Source organism: Cygnus olor, chromosome 2 (assembly GCF_009769625.2).
Source record: "Cygnus olor isolate bCygOlo1 chromosome 2, bCygOlo1.pri.v2, whole genome shotgun sequence".
Classification (NCBI taxonomy): domain Eukaryota; kingdom Metazoa; phylum Chordata; class Aves; order Anseriformes; family Anatidae; genus Cygnus; species Cygnus olor.
This window is the reverse complement of record NC_049170.1, coordinates 79,935,183-79,951,301: the sequence shown is the minus strand read 5'-3', so window position 1 is coordinate 79,951,301 and position 16,119 is coordinate 79,935,183. Positions and strand designations below refer to the sequence as shown.

Sequence of the window (16,119 nt, the reverse complement as noted above, 5' to 3'; positions counted from 1 at the left end):
TCTGTGATTTTTTTCTGTGCTCCCGTTCGGAGGCGTTTTATTTCGATGCGGATCTGCTTAGATTTTGGGGCTGAGCGAGGCTGTCGGAAAATATCTGCAACCTTCCAACTTCTCATGTCTGTGAAGGTCTTGCTTCCAGCCTTTCTGCATCCGGGCTGAGGTCACGAGCCTTTCTGAAATGCCCACCGAGTCTGAACTCATGGGATGATGATAACAGTAATTTAGAAAAAGTCTTGTGCTGAAAATGCTGTTCTCTGCTATGTAACGGTGTGCGATTGCATCTGAGCTGCTTGTTAATTGCACGAAAGGTGAAATGTAAAACTAACCGTGGCTGAGGCTTGTGGGGTCGGGACAATTTGGGACCATCACTCTGTGTCACCGGTGTATCATCAGCACGGGGTTGTGTGGAAAATTCCCTCCGTGCACATGCTTTTGTTGGCAGTAGAGCTAAAAAGCCGAAATCTCTGGTTCAAACCTGTAACGTCTGTCGGAGGTTTTGGACAGCCTGCCAGGTATGCAAAGACAAATGAAAAAAAATGTTTGTTTTCCGCTGCTTGTCTGGGGGAGACGGGGGGAAGTTGTGTGGGGAACACCTGATGGAAGTTTTGTGCACATTGTGAAGTCTCCTTGGAACCGGTGGTGGTGATGAGATTACATCCAGATCAGAAATGCCAGCAGGACAATAGATTTTATTTTGGCCTTAATATAATGCCTTTAAATTACACGTGTAAATGCACTAACTCGGAATGAGCCGCTCGTCCAAAGATGCTCTCTGGCTTAGCAGAGCGTGCAGGGAGCTGGCAGGTAGCTGCTTCTGGGCACTTGTCTCCGTTCCCCAACTGACTCACTCGGGCCTCCAGCTGTGCCAAAATCCCAGGGTGTGTTTCTCGCCTGCTTCTGTACCTGATTCTGGCTCCAGTTCAGGGCTCTCGCTTTGACCCTTTGATGAAGCGGAGCAGGATCTCCAGCAGCCACAGCCTGACGGAGGTTTCAGCATGGTTTTACCTCTAGTCATACGTGTTGTCCTGGTGAAATTGAGGGATATGCATAAGCAAGCTTGCATGCAAGGGTTTTAAGCTCAGGGCTGCCTACTGTAAGCTTTCCAGGGTGTGAACTGTACATCCTTTTTGCTTGCATGGTGCTCAGAACAAATACCATATTGTATTTGGGTTTGCTATGGCGGAGCTGACCTTGCTTGGGACCAATATCTACAAAGTAGGTGCTCCTCTGCTGGAGTTCTATGGAGGATTAGTTTGCACTGGAGATTTGAGGTCCTTCTGAAAGCTAGTGAAGCTTATACTTTTAAATGCTCAAACCATCATTTCAAGCAGAATCAAGTTTTCTAAGGCAGTAAAATATTTTTCAGACCGTGACCCCAGTCAGTTGATGGTGCCTGGGGGATACAGGTCTGCAGGGATGCATGTGACATTGATGATCGGTTGGTGTGACTCTACCAAAGACCCAGTGATCTGTATTTTTGCTCATAGAGCCATTGACTTTGGGGCCTGGCATAGGGCACCAGCCTTTAAAAAGGGTGGTCGTACACTGCCATCTGTATTTATTTGTCAGTCAGTCCTGCAGCCCTCCTAAGCATCAAGTAGCAGTTACTCAGGCAAGAAGTTCTGCTGGCTTGAGCGTGGTTGTTCAGCTGAGGAAATGGTGTGCAGTTTGAGCAAAAGGTTGTGGATTTGGGGCACGAGTGCTCTTTTTTGTGTGTGTGAGGAGAATGTGGGAAATGGATTTCCAAAGCCTGTGATCCTGGCATGCCTTAAATTCTCTCCTGTTCTTAGGCTTTGCCTCTATCCGGTGGGTGGGCTGGGGGCCGGACTTTCCTCCCCTTTACAGTACGCAGAGCTTCTGGAGAAATTCCACAGCTGTTTTTGGGTCTGTCCAGAGCTGCCTGCTTGCTGTGCTGGTGCTGTTTTCTCCACAAACAGGTTTGCTGCTGCTGTGCTGGGCTCTGTGAACTCGGGTCCTAGTCCTCCAGCCCTGACAAGGCATTTCGCCCCCTTCAGGTGCAAACGACCTGGCCACCCCTTCCTTCTGGCTGCAGGAATTACCCCTGCAGAGGAACCTGCAAATGGAAATGAACTCGTAATTTGCCCCTTCCTGCCCCAGAGGGAGGAAGGCTGGGAAGTTACAGGGTCTAGCTGCAGCGTGTGCTGTGCCGCTCGCATGCTTGATGGAGCAGGGCTTCGTTTCCTGGGACAGAACCAAACGTGGAAATGCTGCTCATCAAGTGGATCATAGTTTTCATCTCCCGCTCCCCCATATTTTCTTTTCTTTGTAACTTAGTTTCCCCAGGAGATGAGTGCTGTCTGTCTCCTGCCCTTTCCATTTGGCCAGCTTCAGCCAGATCACCCCAGAGGCTGGCAGGCTTGAAGATCATAAATTTCCCGCTTGCTGTTGCTGAGGTTAGTGGCTGGGGAGATGGGAAATCTTTGAAGCAGTGCTGCCTTTGACAGGAAGGAGGTGGGTTTCAGCCTTTCCCTGTTCTGCCACGCAGTGGTTGGACATGCAGCACCTGGCCATGCCATGAAGCGTGTGTGGCCCCTAGGGTCGGGGTTGGTGTGAAGCGACGTTGGTGTGAGCCGTGGCGGAGGATGTGAGAGTGGAGGACGTGTACCGGAGTTGTCCCGCGTGGATGTGGCTGTGCTGACACATGGGTGTCCTGGGCGGTCTGTGCTGGGGATCTGGGAAAAGCACTGCTGGAAGGAGCAGCCTGACCCTGACCCCAGGCAGTTTTCGGTATGGGTGGGCTGGGTACGTCCTGTCCAGACCCCGACTGAAGGAGCAGATGGGCATCTGTTGAGGCAGAGGCTATCGCAGGTGCTCTCTGCCCGCCGTGGCTGCTGGTCCTCAGGCCGTACGTCCCTGATGTCCCAGGGTGTCGAGCATAGTGGCTGCTCTGCAGAGACCTCCAGCGTCGGGCTCTGATGCTGTAAGCCTCACCTCAGAGGGCTGAGCTGAATCTCAAACGCCCTTCTCAGACGGCTCGTGGCGCAGCTAAGATGAGATGCCTCTGTCAAGGTGAGGCGAAGGGAGAAACTGTGTCGCTGATTCCCCGTTACGACTTGTGCAACGGGCTGCCGGTCCCTCTTGTGCCCTTCCCACCACGCAGCAGCAGGTGAGGAGGCACAGCAGGCACCTGTGATAGGGGCAGAGCTTTCTCCATTACGTTTCAAAGCAGAGTGGCTTGCCTGCCAAAAGCAAGGGACTGCGATGCTTCCACCACAACAGATGTTTCCACGGCGGAGCCTACACAGAGCGTGTGAGCTGGAGAGAGCTGGAGCGGTCAGAGCGCCGCAGGCTCTGGCTGGCTGAGCCTGTGGGACCCGGCAGCTCCGCGTCTGAGGGCGGGGAAGGATGCAAGTGCAGCTCGCTTTGTTAGGAGCAGCAGCATGCAAAGGTTGTGACAGGAGCTGCCAGCGCCCGTTAGACGAAGCAGAAATACTACTTGAAAGAAAGGGAGGGGGGTGTTTACAAACAGGAGCATACAAAGACAAATAGAGTTTTATTTTTTGAAAGCGCAAAGCCTACGCAGTGAGTATGCCATCAGACACACTGCCTCTTGCCAGCTAATATCATCTGCAAATAAAACAAGTCAGGTTGTTGCTATTGCAGCTGCTTTCCCTCATGAAGCAGGGTGAGCCAGACGCGTCCGACTCTGAGAAACGTGCTGGCAAGTTGCCTGAAGTCTGAGGTGCACAGGGTAATTCACTTAAAAAAAAAAAACACAATACAACAATTATCCTCTAGGACGAGCATGTAGGGCCATAATGTTTGCTCGCAGTTGTATTTTCTGTGACACACTCTTAGAAGTTGCGTGTTGGCTGCATTCACCAGCAAACACAGCCTGGAGGTGATCGGCTCCTTCCCTGACCTGCAGTTAACAGCGATAATTACCCTTAAACAAGTTTTAATGTGGGAGGTAGGAGGGATTCAGCAGCTTGGAGCTGTCAGCCGGGTTATTTGGGATCCAGGCCTTGGGAGCTTTCGCTCTGACCTTGGGCAATGTGCATCAGCTGCCGTGTCCCCTGCTTTTCAAATCTGATCTGTTACGATTCATTTCAGCACGATTGATTGATAGCAGGCTTGGTTTCCTCATCTGAAGCAACCCCAAAATCTCCAAATGTTTGTGCATGAAATTGAAGTTCAAGTATGAAATCTCCCTCTCTCCTCCCTGCTCTTTACCTCTGACAGAGGTGGAAGAAAACGAATCGTTCCTAGCCATCTGCTGGAGGCATCCATCACGCTGGGAGCAGTCTGCTAGTTGTTCCACATGTTATTAATGATGAAAAGATATAAACACAGGAGCTCATAATTATGTTGCATTTAAATTACTTACAAAATAATGACATTAGGAGAACAATGAGGTTACAAAATCCAGCGGACAAAGGCAAGGAAATGCCAGAACTAACGTTGCACAGCTCCCCTTCGCATCTGCATTATGATACAATCTCTAATTCTACAGTTGCGTCATTTTTTCCCTTTCACATTTTTTCCCCTCTTTCAGTAATTACTGCATAATTCATTTTCTCTCCCCCGTTTACTTTCTGCATGTGTCTCCACACCTATTCTACAGCCCACCCAAGGCTCGAACCGAGCTGTGCTGTTAATTCCTTCCCGGGGGCTTCGCAGGCGGGGAAGCTCTTGCGACATCTCAGATGCTGGCACCGTGCGCGTCTTCAGGAAGAGAGGCAAAGAGCAAATAAAGCTCAAATGAATGAAACTCCTTCAATTTTTGGCTGCCTCGCAGAGATGCTCAGGGATGATTTTGTTTTTCACTCGCCCCAGAACACCTAGCATGATGTAGCACTTCACCAGCTGGAGGCACGAGGGTGGTTGGCCTGAGCTGTAAGTCGCAGCACTTGTGCAGGTCAGCCCTAGGTGCCCTGGGTTTGCAGAGGCTGGGGACTGCCCCGCCAGGGGTCACCTGGAGAAAAACTGCTTTTGGTGGCTTGCTGAGCGTCTTGCAAAGACTGGAGCTGAGAGAGAGGCGAGTGCTGCCCACAGGCGATATGCCCAACTTCCTCAAACAAGGTGGTTGTCTCGGTTTCTTCCTGCCTTGCCTCACTCACTGATCTTTCTGACCCCCACTGAACAAGGCAGGGGCTGAGAGTGCCATCTCCTTTATCACACAGCCCTATCCCTTTTTACGACAGCAGCTGGTTTCCAGGACGCAACTGGTTTCTGAGTCTGGAATTAGAGACGGCAAAATCGGTGCAGAGGCGTATGGGAGCTGGGGGAAGGTCACAGAGGCAGTCCTCATTATGGTTCCTCTTAGCTTCGGAGTGCTCAAGTTTGCAGTCTGTGTGTTAAAAGCTAAAACATGTCGGAGTTTTAATGCAGTTTTCTAACTGGAAAAAGGGGAGAGAGATTAAAAAACAGTCCTGTTATGTGAAACTGCAGTGACCCGGGCCATCCAGAGGGCTTAGACCTTTGGGCTGCAGCATTAATTTCTAACCCGTGAGCTAACAGCCTGCGCTGGCTGGCTCTGGGTGCTGGTAGTCCCCTGAACGGGACACGCACCGTGCTGAGGGGGCTCCCTGGCCAGAGCCAGGACAGCCCCAGATCCCATCTGAGGATGGGGTGGGCAGAGCTCTGCCGCTTCCTCGCTCATCTGGGGGGTTTCATCTTCCTTACTTCTCGCCTAGGGCTATTGCTGTGGTCATCCTGAGCTCAGGCAATGGGTAAATAGCTGCTTTAGGCCAGCTCTGTAAAGTGGCTTTATTTCTAAAGAAAATGCTGCCTTCTGCTCTGTTTCTGTGTTTCTTTGTATGGGGTCTCACCTGATGCCTCCTAGCTTATTCTACAGTCAAGCCTAGGTGAATATGCTGTTTTATGGGGCTGAATATGAGACTTAAATTACATCAGTTCACAGCAAAATGAGGAGGACCGACTGGCCAATGACTTTTTTTTGTTGTTGTTGATTTTCTGGGAGTAGGTTCCAGAGGCTGGGATTCCAGCTGAAGTGCAAGTTGGTGCAAACTCAGGCGCTTCCCAGAGAAGACGTGTGTGGTCCCAGCAAGCAATTAGATGCTTTTCAGCCTGTGTTTCATTCTTCTGGCCAATTTGCAGTCAGTGTCTTCTGAGAGCTTTGATCAGAGGGCAAGGAGGGTTGGTATAAGCCTCACACTGCGGTAACAGAGGAAGATGCAGAAGTTCTGATTATGCTCAAATGAACTTAACAATTGGCTTTCTTTACACACTTTGAGATTTGTTTTGTTCATTAAAACAGATGAAAAAAAGTGGATGATACCAGCAAAGAAAATAACAGTTGCCAACAGAGTCTGGTCTTGGAACAGGCCAGCCTGACCTGCAAAGAAGCAAATGGGATGAGAATGGTTTTAAACCAAGACTTGCGTTCTTGGGAATTTGTGATAGTAATCATGGCCATGATAAATATGAACAATGTCAACTTAGAATGGTAAAACAATGACAGAACAGAGTGTCTTACAAAGTTTGGGATGACTCAACAGATTGTAGGTCTTTACCAATTAACTGGTAAGCCAGGTACTGAAGACTTGCTTCAGCTAATTCTCCCCGCATTACTGCTGTGCGTGAACAAATCCAAGAACTAGTGTTTCAGAGCTGAACTTCATGTGCTTGAAAAAGAGAAAAGTACACAAAGGAACATGGCATTTGTTTTCGTACATGGTCTGCAGATACTTGGGAGCCATGGATGTTGTGTAAAGAGTCTGTGAGAGATAACGGGGAAGAAATGGGTTGTGTCAAAGGAGAGATCTACACAGAAATGGGGTGTGTCAAAGGAGAGAGCTACACAACTTTCAGAGGGGTAAAAAAAAAAAGGTACTGTGAATCAAAAGAAGGTTGCACATCGCTGACCTGGAAGGCAGCAGTGAGTTTGTGTGCTTGGGATCTGGTCTGAGTGTGGACGGGTCGTGTTGGCTTCAGGTAGGTCATCTCTGATACAGTCTTGCTCTGGGTAATTTGTGTGTGGGTTTTGCTTCTGAGGTAAACATTTGGGCAAATCTCCAGGCAGCGTAAGCCATTGTAGCTCCCTGGGGACAGAGGCCGCTGCTTTGTGGGGTGGCCCCATGCTGGATGAGCTTTGCCAGCTTTGCTCTTCCCTTCCAGCTCTGCCTCCCCCTCTCCTCTTCCTCGCAGCATCTGTGGTTGGTTGGATGCTGAAAGGCATGGACAGGACTTTGAAAAAGCTGGCTCAGCAGAAGATGTGGAGAGCCAGCTGATGCCAGTATTAATATTCTTTCAAAATTGATGGATGAGACGATTATAAAATTGCAGAGGGAAGTGAAACTTAAAAGGAATCTGTGTTTTAATTGCAGTCTGGATTTTTTTCAGCAGCCAGCTCCTAAGGTGCAGGGCAGATCGAGTGTTTTTTGGGTGAGGATGTTACCGTAGACTGTACAACGTATTGTTTTAAAAAAAAAAAGCCTGTGCCAGTCTGTTTCCTTCAGTCTAGTGCTCTGTCTTCAGTTGCACTGCGTGGTAGCGTGCCGTGTCTAGACAGTAAATCAGATCTGAAAAGCTGTCCCGAGGGAGCTGGAGGAAAAAGGGATGGCACCAGTAGCTCCAGCTTCCCCCGTGGTGCTGAGGTGCCCACGCCTGCAGGAGGTTTCCCCCCGTGGGCCTTACATCTCCGCTGAGAGGAGCGAGGGTGCTGGAGCTGTTTGGCTTGTGGGGACGGGTGCGGTGAGTCCCCGTTTCCTCCAGGCTACGTGCCAGCCATCAGCACGGACACCAACTCACCTCTCACCTGGCGCAGAGCCTTGCCCTGCTGATGAAGCCCCTGGCTCGGAGTGCTCCAGAACGGATGGCCTGCTTTATAATGAGAGCTTCTTGCACTTCACTTCGTACCCTTGCTTCTCGTTTTCCTTGCTATGCCCCTTAACCGCTGCTAGGGCTGTTGTCAGCGTTGGACCCCATGCTCCGTACAGTCCTGGGCTGCTGTGTGAAGGCCCTGCAAGTAGGCAGTGAAGTGTGCTCGCAGCCTCTGAGAGGCAGCGGTTGATTTTATTTGTTTGGTTGGTTTTGGTGACTTTCCCGCATGGTGTTCAATAATTCTGGCAGGCTGGCTTGCATGACAGGAATGTCTTTGTGTCATACTTCGTATGGTCCTCATAGCCACTGTGGTCATACGTTTTGCTCTGAGCAGAAGCGGTGTATTTAGGTGGTCTGAAAAGAAGCGAGGGAGGCTGTGATACCAGAGAAACAACAATCACAGTTTTAGGCATGATGGATGTGGCTGAGCTGGAGGCACTAGACAGCTAACTACTGATGAATGCCAGCTTGAAAACACAGCCCAGATGTTTGTGTGCTGTGTGAGACTTTCTCATGGACAGGAGGTTTGCTGGAGTGTGTTTCATCTAGAATTGGGCCAAAACGTTCTCCATACAATTCTGATTTTCTTCAGGCTTTAACAAAAGCACGGTTTTCTTGGTAGTAGTTTTCCCTAGCCCTTCTTTCCTCTGGGATTGAAGGCTGCAGAATTTACTAAACCCCAAAGCAATTTGCCCTAATTGCGCTTATTTTGAAAAGTACCTGCGTAGGTGAGTTAGTTAAGAGAAGGAAGCATCAGCCTTTTTTTCTCATCTCCTCCTGCTTTCTTCCAAGTCAAAAGCTGGGAGAAGGAGGCACCTTTCAAGAAGCTCCTGACCAGGAGTGGACTCAAGCCTCAATTCAGTTCAAGCCTCAGCCTTGCCAAGTCACGGCATCTTCATCAGACCTCCCATCTGCTGCAGGTGGAGTTGTGTAAGAGGTTTGTTCAGGTGCTTGGAGGGCCGTTTGTAAAAGTGAGTAATTTGAGGCGGAGGCAGTCTTCTGTCTGAGTGCTGTAGCAAGCTGGTTTTAAAGCTTTGTGCCCTCTGCCTCTCCTGAGAGGATGTCCTGAGTCTGCTTGAGCTGTGGCAAGCTCCCCCCGTTTTTCCCTGCTTATCTTCCCGGGGCAGCTGCTGCAATCCATGTGGTAAGGTTTAGAGAGGAGTTCCTCTGCCTGCGTTTCCTGCCCTAGTGCAGGTTGGTAGTTTAATGGCTTCAAGCTAAAATTAGGGAGAGGAGCACACCGAAGAGCATTCGGTTCTCAACGCTGGCGTGGGCGCGGGTGCCGAAGCCGTCGTGTGGATGTGGCCGTGCTCCCTGCGAGGTGCGGGGGCGTCACGCTCAGCACGTGGTGAGCCCTGAAGGTGACAGCAGACCACTGCAGCCTTCCGGCATCCCAGAGGGCTGCAATCTCTGTGGTGGTTACTCTGGGAACGCTCTCTCCAGAAGCGTGCTGTTTACACGTGCGCAGGCGTTATGATTTTGCGGTGTGCTCGCTTGCGGTGGCTGTAATTTGGGCACAGCTGGCAGTGCTGATAGGGGGATTTCTGCTATACAAACACATACTGCTTGGAAAGTAAAAACTTGCTGATAGGGGCATTCGACGTCCAGCAACTCTCCCTTCGGCTGAGCGGGCAGCTGCTGGCGGCGGAGCTGTGCTGGCAAGAGCTCACGGCAGCAGGACAGCGGTGCTGAGCCGTTCCTGTTGCCATTCAGAATATTTAAATTCCTCAAGACTTTTCTTCCTAGCGATGCTTTACATATATAAATATTTAGAAATAAACCTGAGTTGTGCTATTCTGCAAATGCTTGGGAGCCTGTTTTTCTCTGTTCCCCTATGGCAGATCTATTAACATCTGACTGCAGCTACAGGTTGCTTGTCCAGGTGGTGTTTGCCTTTGCTTTTGGGGCATCGGGGCCTGCTCGGTATTTTTGATCTGATTCTCAAAGGATTTTCATTTGTTTGCTGCACCGCTCCGTATGCCGGTTTCCCCATAAATGTTGTGAGTATTGGCGATACGGACCTGGTGCCAAGGGTGAGGGACTAGCACAGATTTCAGTGACGTATATGAGGTGTCCTGTTATTTTGGAAGCCCTGGTGACCCCCGCTAACAGGACAGTAGTAAGGGTTCACAGACAAATGCCTTTCTCATCGTGTGGCTTCAGAGCACTGTAAGAGAGGGTCAGACCGTGGCGTGTGTCCCATTTTGCAGGTCGGTACAGCACAGGGGGGGAAGCGTTTGGTCGTACCATATGCTGCAGATTTGGGGAGCATTGGGATGGCCCCAGGCTGCTCTCACCTCGCTCTGTTCTCCATATCCAGCCCTCCCTTGCCCGGCTGGGGACAGACGGGCTCGTGAGCTGCGCCAGTGGCTGGGGGACGGATGGCCTGGGCTCAAGTACGAGGTTGCGCCGGGCAGAGCAGCCTCTGGGACTTCTGCACGCAGGGCTGTGCGATCTGAGGGCACGTTGTTTAAGCCTGAGAGATGCTTGATGAGAGGCCAAGATGGTTATTTGCATTAGTGATGAGATGATTAGTAGATGGCGTTCGTGGTTCTCATTAGAGACCTGTGGAAGATTGGGATCAAGCAGAAGGGATTTTTTCGCGTGTGTGTAATTCATAAGACCTGCTGCTCAAGCCTCCGTTAATACTCTCATTTATTGTCTTCCAAACTGGCAGCGAAGCTGGAAAATGCTAATTGTATTGTGCGCTGTCAAGTGGAAACAAAGGCAGACGTTGCACAGGGACAGCTTCGCTTCCCACGGCGGCTCGGACGCTCCTGAATGCTGGTGTCACTGCTGATCAGCAAAGTACTGCAGAGCCAGTGCAGGAAAAGTGCAGAGGGACCTCATTCTCATATCCTCTGAACGTCTACTCAGAACTGCTGATTAGCTGCCTTTGTATAGAAACATCTTCATTTTTACAGGTGAAGTCAAAGGGCCACGCCCTGTGGTCCAAAGCTGTTTATTCTCAGCGTTTGTCACATGTTCAGCTGACTGAATTACTTCAAATGTAAAACGGCCTTTTCCAAACCAGAAAGCTTGCACAAAAATGTATTTTGCCCAGTCTTTCATTTAAAAGCCAAATGTGAAAAGACAGCTCTCATCTGCTCCCTTCTCTCGCCCTCTTCTGTTTCTCTTAGTGGCAAAATGAGAAAAGCAAAAAGGTTGAAGAAAAAGCTTTGTGTGTATGCTCACACATGTATGTACAGAGGATAAACTAAAATAAATGAATATTTTTGACTTACCAAAAAAAAAAAAAGCCAGTGAAAATCAGTGGTTTATGAAAAATTACTGTTACGAAAAAATTGTTTTAGTAGCAACTTGCAGAGCCTTGCAAGCTCTGAAGTCACCGGTGTGATGTGCTACATGCTCTTGAGATGCAGCAGCTTCTCCCTTGCACAAATCAAATCAAGCAGGGTAACATGCAGATCCACTTTATTTCAGCATATGCCGTGGAGAGGATGCTGAGAAACACATGCAAGCATCTTAGGTGAGTGAAGCTATCTTCAAATGCTTCAGTAATGTCAAATGTGACCGAATAGTGAGCTTCTGTATTAAATAAATGCATGTCTTCCAAGGGAAAAAACCCTTAACAGTACTTACAAAAGCTCAAAAGCTGTCGGGAGATTGTGGGTTAAGTAAGTGTCTCTACGACCACATTATCATTTTATTTTCTGTTCTTGGCACTGATGTGCCGGCTAGAAGAAAAAAGGGTGGGAGGAGGTTGGGGAGAGAAGGGAACAGTTGCTTTGTTTGGGTTTTTGTTTGTTTTACTTCTTTAGTGCATCCATCTTTACATCTGGTTCCTGGCAGTGTTTTATGACCTCCTCTGAGCAGGAGACTGCTGATGAAAGTGATCCAAAACAGCGAATCCCATCGGTGCTCTCTGTTCAGAGCCTCACGAGCAGGCAGAAACCTACTTCCAGTGCTGGCCTTATTAAAATACGTTTTTGAAGTTATTGAGGATCAGCTTCATCTGAAAAGAGTACTGTAAATTGGCGGTAGTGCACCTGGGAAATGTGTTGGGATGTATGTGTTCAGGCTCTCTGGAGCTTGAGGAAATATTCTTGAAGTGAACACTGGGAGTCATCTAGGCATTAGCTGAGGAAGAAAACAGTGTAAGCCACTTGAGGACTGAAAAGAATGAGCAGAATAAAATACAAGTTGCCGTTCTATAGTGCCATATAGTAAAAGGAAACTGCGAAACATGTTTCCTTGGTAAGCAAACAAATGTTTGAATGGTATTGTATTACTTTTTCAGCTCCTGTTCTGAGATTGCTGGCACCTTTTGCAACCAGCAAGCTAAAATAAAGCTTTGTAGGAGTAGCAATTTCAGGAGATTGCTTGGAATCTCAAACTGCTTATTTAGGTTTCTTTGATTTATCGGGTGATGTATTTGGTACCTGGTAGTTTGTTTCAGGAGTACATAATGTAAATAAATTTGGTTAGCGCCTACGCTTTCCATCAGTCTTTTGGCTGCACTTCCTAGCTTGTTAAAGCACAGAGCTCCAGGTATTGGCAAAATCTCTTCCCGTGAAAAGCTGGTGCAAAATAATCGATTTGTAGCAGAGGGAGAGGCCGGCGGGTGTGCTGCACTGCCCACGTCCGTGTGCCACCGTGAGGATGCACGCATGTGGTCGAGCCTTCCCTGCATCGTGGCTCAAATCCCTATTTCAGTGAGCCTCGGCTGCAGCTGTATGGCCCGCTTACAGATCTCACAGCAGCAGCAGAAGGCAAACGTAGCATCAGCCTGCCCTTACTGGTGAGGAGAAGGTGCTCGGCCTCTGGGAGGCACCTGCACTTGTCTGGCGACCCCTGCGCTCCCCAGGAAGGCTGCTGCAAGTCAGGAGAGAGCCAAGAGAAGCAGGGTCTTGCAGCCCACGTATCGTTGGCTTCCTGAGTCTTGAGAGTGCAGCGGATGTTTGGAAACAATGAAAATAGATGACCATGTGGCCACTACAAGAAATGATTAACTCCACTGCATTTATTTTTATAGCAAAATTGCATTTTCACATCTCCACGAGGGATACTTTATCAGGATATGAACCCAGCAAAGCATTTGTTTTTGTGGACATAGCAATTTTGGCACAGATGTGATGAAATTAGCTAATCTCTCGATGAAAACCCAGTGAGCTGGTAAAGCTGCAATTTTGCAAGTTTGGCTGCATCCTCTCTGAGGAAATTTGGCGATGCGGCTGTGGTGGTCTGAGGTCATATTTCTTCATGCTTCAGATTGACGGGATAAGGTACGTTGAACGGGCATAGATTTAGCAAAATTAAGTCATGGTGATTTTGGAGCAAAGCATGGGATTAATAACCAAGAAGACTGAGCATTATTTGATGGAAATTTGATTTCACTTTTTAGTGACTCAGGAAAGTGAGCATTTAAGATCTGAGTCATGCTTTTAACGGTGTTTTAACAGGACTTTCAAAGTTGTGGGTACACTTCATTGCGTTCAAATTAAAATGCATGTAAAAGCTTGTGAGTACCAAATGTTTGCGCTTGTGAATTGGACAGTTCGTTGCTTGGCCCACCTGCATTTTGTGTGTGCATGCGAAATAATCTGCATTAGCAGGAGAGCATTCTGAGTGCGCATAGATTATGTTACAGCTAATCTGTGTTCAGGCAAAGCAACTGTAGGAGGCCACTTAGGTAGGGCTGGATACTTGCTGGAGGCCATCAGGTTGTGTCTTGCTTTAAAATCAGAATGGGGATGACGACACAAGAGTGAAGAGGTTGGGGGTTACCTGGTTGTTGCAGCTAGACCCAGTCTATTCAGTCAAGGCAGTGCACTGTTTTGATAGAGAATCACACAGGGCTCTGTTTCAACTGGTTTCCACAATGACTCAGTGTAAGAACTGGCAATGAGGTCATGCGGATTTTTTTTTAAGGACCTGTTGTACTAATTAGGTTATGTTATGTGGCTTAGTATTAGTTAAGCATGCCCAGGGTTACTGGTAGGAGTTCAACCTTTAATTTTCTGCTGGAAGCGACTTCCCTTCAACATTCAGAGATGTACAGCAGTTGTCATAAAGACTGTAACATATTAATCCCCAAAGCACTGTTTGAATTATGGGGGAAAGGGGGGAAGGAAACTGCAGAAAGTGGTAGGGGAATTATTGCATTGAGCAATTGCAGGGCTTAACACCAAGTGTCACAGAGAGAAGATGTGTCAGTGTTTAGCAAATACTTGTATTGAGTCTGTTCATCTGCATGTAATATGTATATATAAATTAGTGGCAGCTGTGATTACGTATAATAGCTTATTATGTAATTGTTTGAACAGGGCAACAAAGGAGGTAAGGCTTCCAGACTATTTCTTTTGCTCATAACAAACATCACGTCCTCCCTCTCCACCTCCAGGCACTCCAAACTTTGCTCACACCTTATCTACATTCGCCCTTGCTTCCTGCTTGTTCCCTGTCCCCATCCACTGCATTTCCTCTTGTTCCTGCCCTGGCCTCCAGCTCCTGTAGAGAGTTCAGTATTTTTTTCTTTTGCTACTTTCTGCATCCTATCTGCACCCTCCCTAATCTACCGCAACACAGTCCTTCCCTATCACATGTAAATCAGGAAGATTTTTAGCTTTGCCTAAATTTTTGTAACAGATGTAAGTTAGAAAAGAACGTTTTTTTTTTTGTTGTTTTTTTTTTTTTTCTTTTTAAACATCCTTGTCCAGTGTTAGTTTCCAGATACTGTGAAGGATGGGTGGAGACCTTAAAAACAGAGTAACGCTACAAGGAAACTCTCAGTGCAAACCTTGCTGTGGCTGAAAAAAATCTTCATCTCTCGACTTGTAATTCCAGGGGTGTAATTTTACCAGGGTTCAGACTCCAAGTTTTATTTCCTAGAAGGTCTGTGGCTGCTAAGAAGGGTCTTCATCTCTCATGTGCTGTTGGCTGTTTGGAGTCCAGAGGCAAAATTCAAGGCCTGGAGCGTGAGGCCGTGTGACTGTGGGAGGGCTGGGCCATGGCTCAACCTGACCCAGGTCTTTGTACCACCAGATGTGGCGGGTTGATCAGCTCGGGCAGTGCATGGAGTGCGGTGTTTTGTCTGTTTTTTTTGCTGATCATCAGAGGATGGAGGACTCCCTGACTGGGCACAAAGTCTGTTTGTTGAATGAATGTAACCAGCAAGAAGAGTTTGAACCGATGTGCTGCATGCGTTATCCTCGAAGACGTGCTGGGTTCCTCAGGACCAGTTTTGCTCTGACTTGGTGATGGCTGTGTGCTGGCAGAGGTTTGGCGGTGGTATCTGTAACTCCATCTGTCCCCGCACAGCATTCAGCCTGGCATTCACACTCCAGTGCAGGACTGGCATGTTTTCCTGATTGGTTTTTAATCCAGAAAGAGCACCCCTGTCATCACTGAGCCTCCGGGTAGGTATGGCGTGGGTACTGCTCTTTCCCTTTGAGCAGTGCCTGGTGTGGGAACAGCCAGAGCTAAACTCACACTGCCTGAATGCCAGCATAGCTAGCTTGTTATTCTTTGGGACTCTTCAGTCTTCCCAGTCCAGGCAAACACGATTTCATTCCCTTTCTCCAAAGGCTGTTGCTACTTGTTGCTTTTCTTTCTTTTTTTTTATTTTTTATTTTCCCCAGGTCTAATGACTCTTGGTGGCACCTCCAATAATGTCTCATTGCCATGCAAAAGGAGAAGAGCACTTTGTCAGCAGCCTACTTCAGGCAGAGAAATTCATATCTGTGAGAAGCATATGTACAGAACAGCAATTACTCAGATCATCAATATTTATACAGCAGATAATAGTCATCATGGACAAGATGAATGTTGTCACAACAGCAGTAGTTGCTGGGGGGGGATGGAAACGTAATTGTTAGGTTTCTTTAACCAGGATAATTATTTAACTTTCAACTGACTGGTGAAAATAGCTTTGAGTCTGGATCAAATACTCGGTAGAATTTTCACCTCCTTCTAGAAATGGAAATGCCCCTCCTGTCTACCCTTGTGTCACACAGGGAGTGCCCTCTGGGAAGGTGGCCTTTACGTGCAACTTCTGCTGAAGGCAATGCTGGTGCCAGTAGCTGAACAAGGACTAATGAAACAAGCAAACCAAAACCACAGAAGTCTGCAGCTTATTTCGAAAAAGTTTTCGTTGTGTCCGCTGCGGACAGACACGTGTTTGTGGACGAGCTGGACGCAGCTGCGCACACTGCGTTTAAAAGCTGTCCTTAGGGTGGGCCCTCTACCAGGCCTACCAGCAGCTGTGGCAGCCTTTCCCTTCCTGTCCCATCGCCATGCCAGGCCTGGAGGCCAAGTGAGTCCCCATCCCAGCTCCTCTTGCCACCAGGCAGA

The 16,119-nt window shown here is 48.3% G+C and overlaps 1 protein-coding gene across 6 annotated transcripts in view; it reads left to right on the top strand.

Moving 5' to 3' along the window:
* Positions 1-16,119, top strand: part of RNF152 (ring finger protein 152) — a 79,689-nt gene that overhangs the window by 38,354 nt on the left and 25,216 nt on the right. For 2 of the 6 annotated variants that reach the window (XM_040547946.1, XM_040547945.1), the window contains exon 2: positions 11,251-11,296. The exons of the other annotated variants lie outside the window; for them this stretch is intronic. The gene's annotated coding sequence lies outside the window, so the exon portion shown is untranslated. The remainder of the gene's footprint in view (positions 1-11,250; positions 11,297-16,119) is intronic. 6 annotated transcript variants of the gene reach the window in all.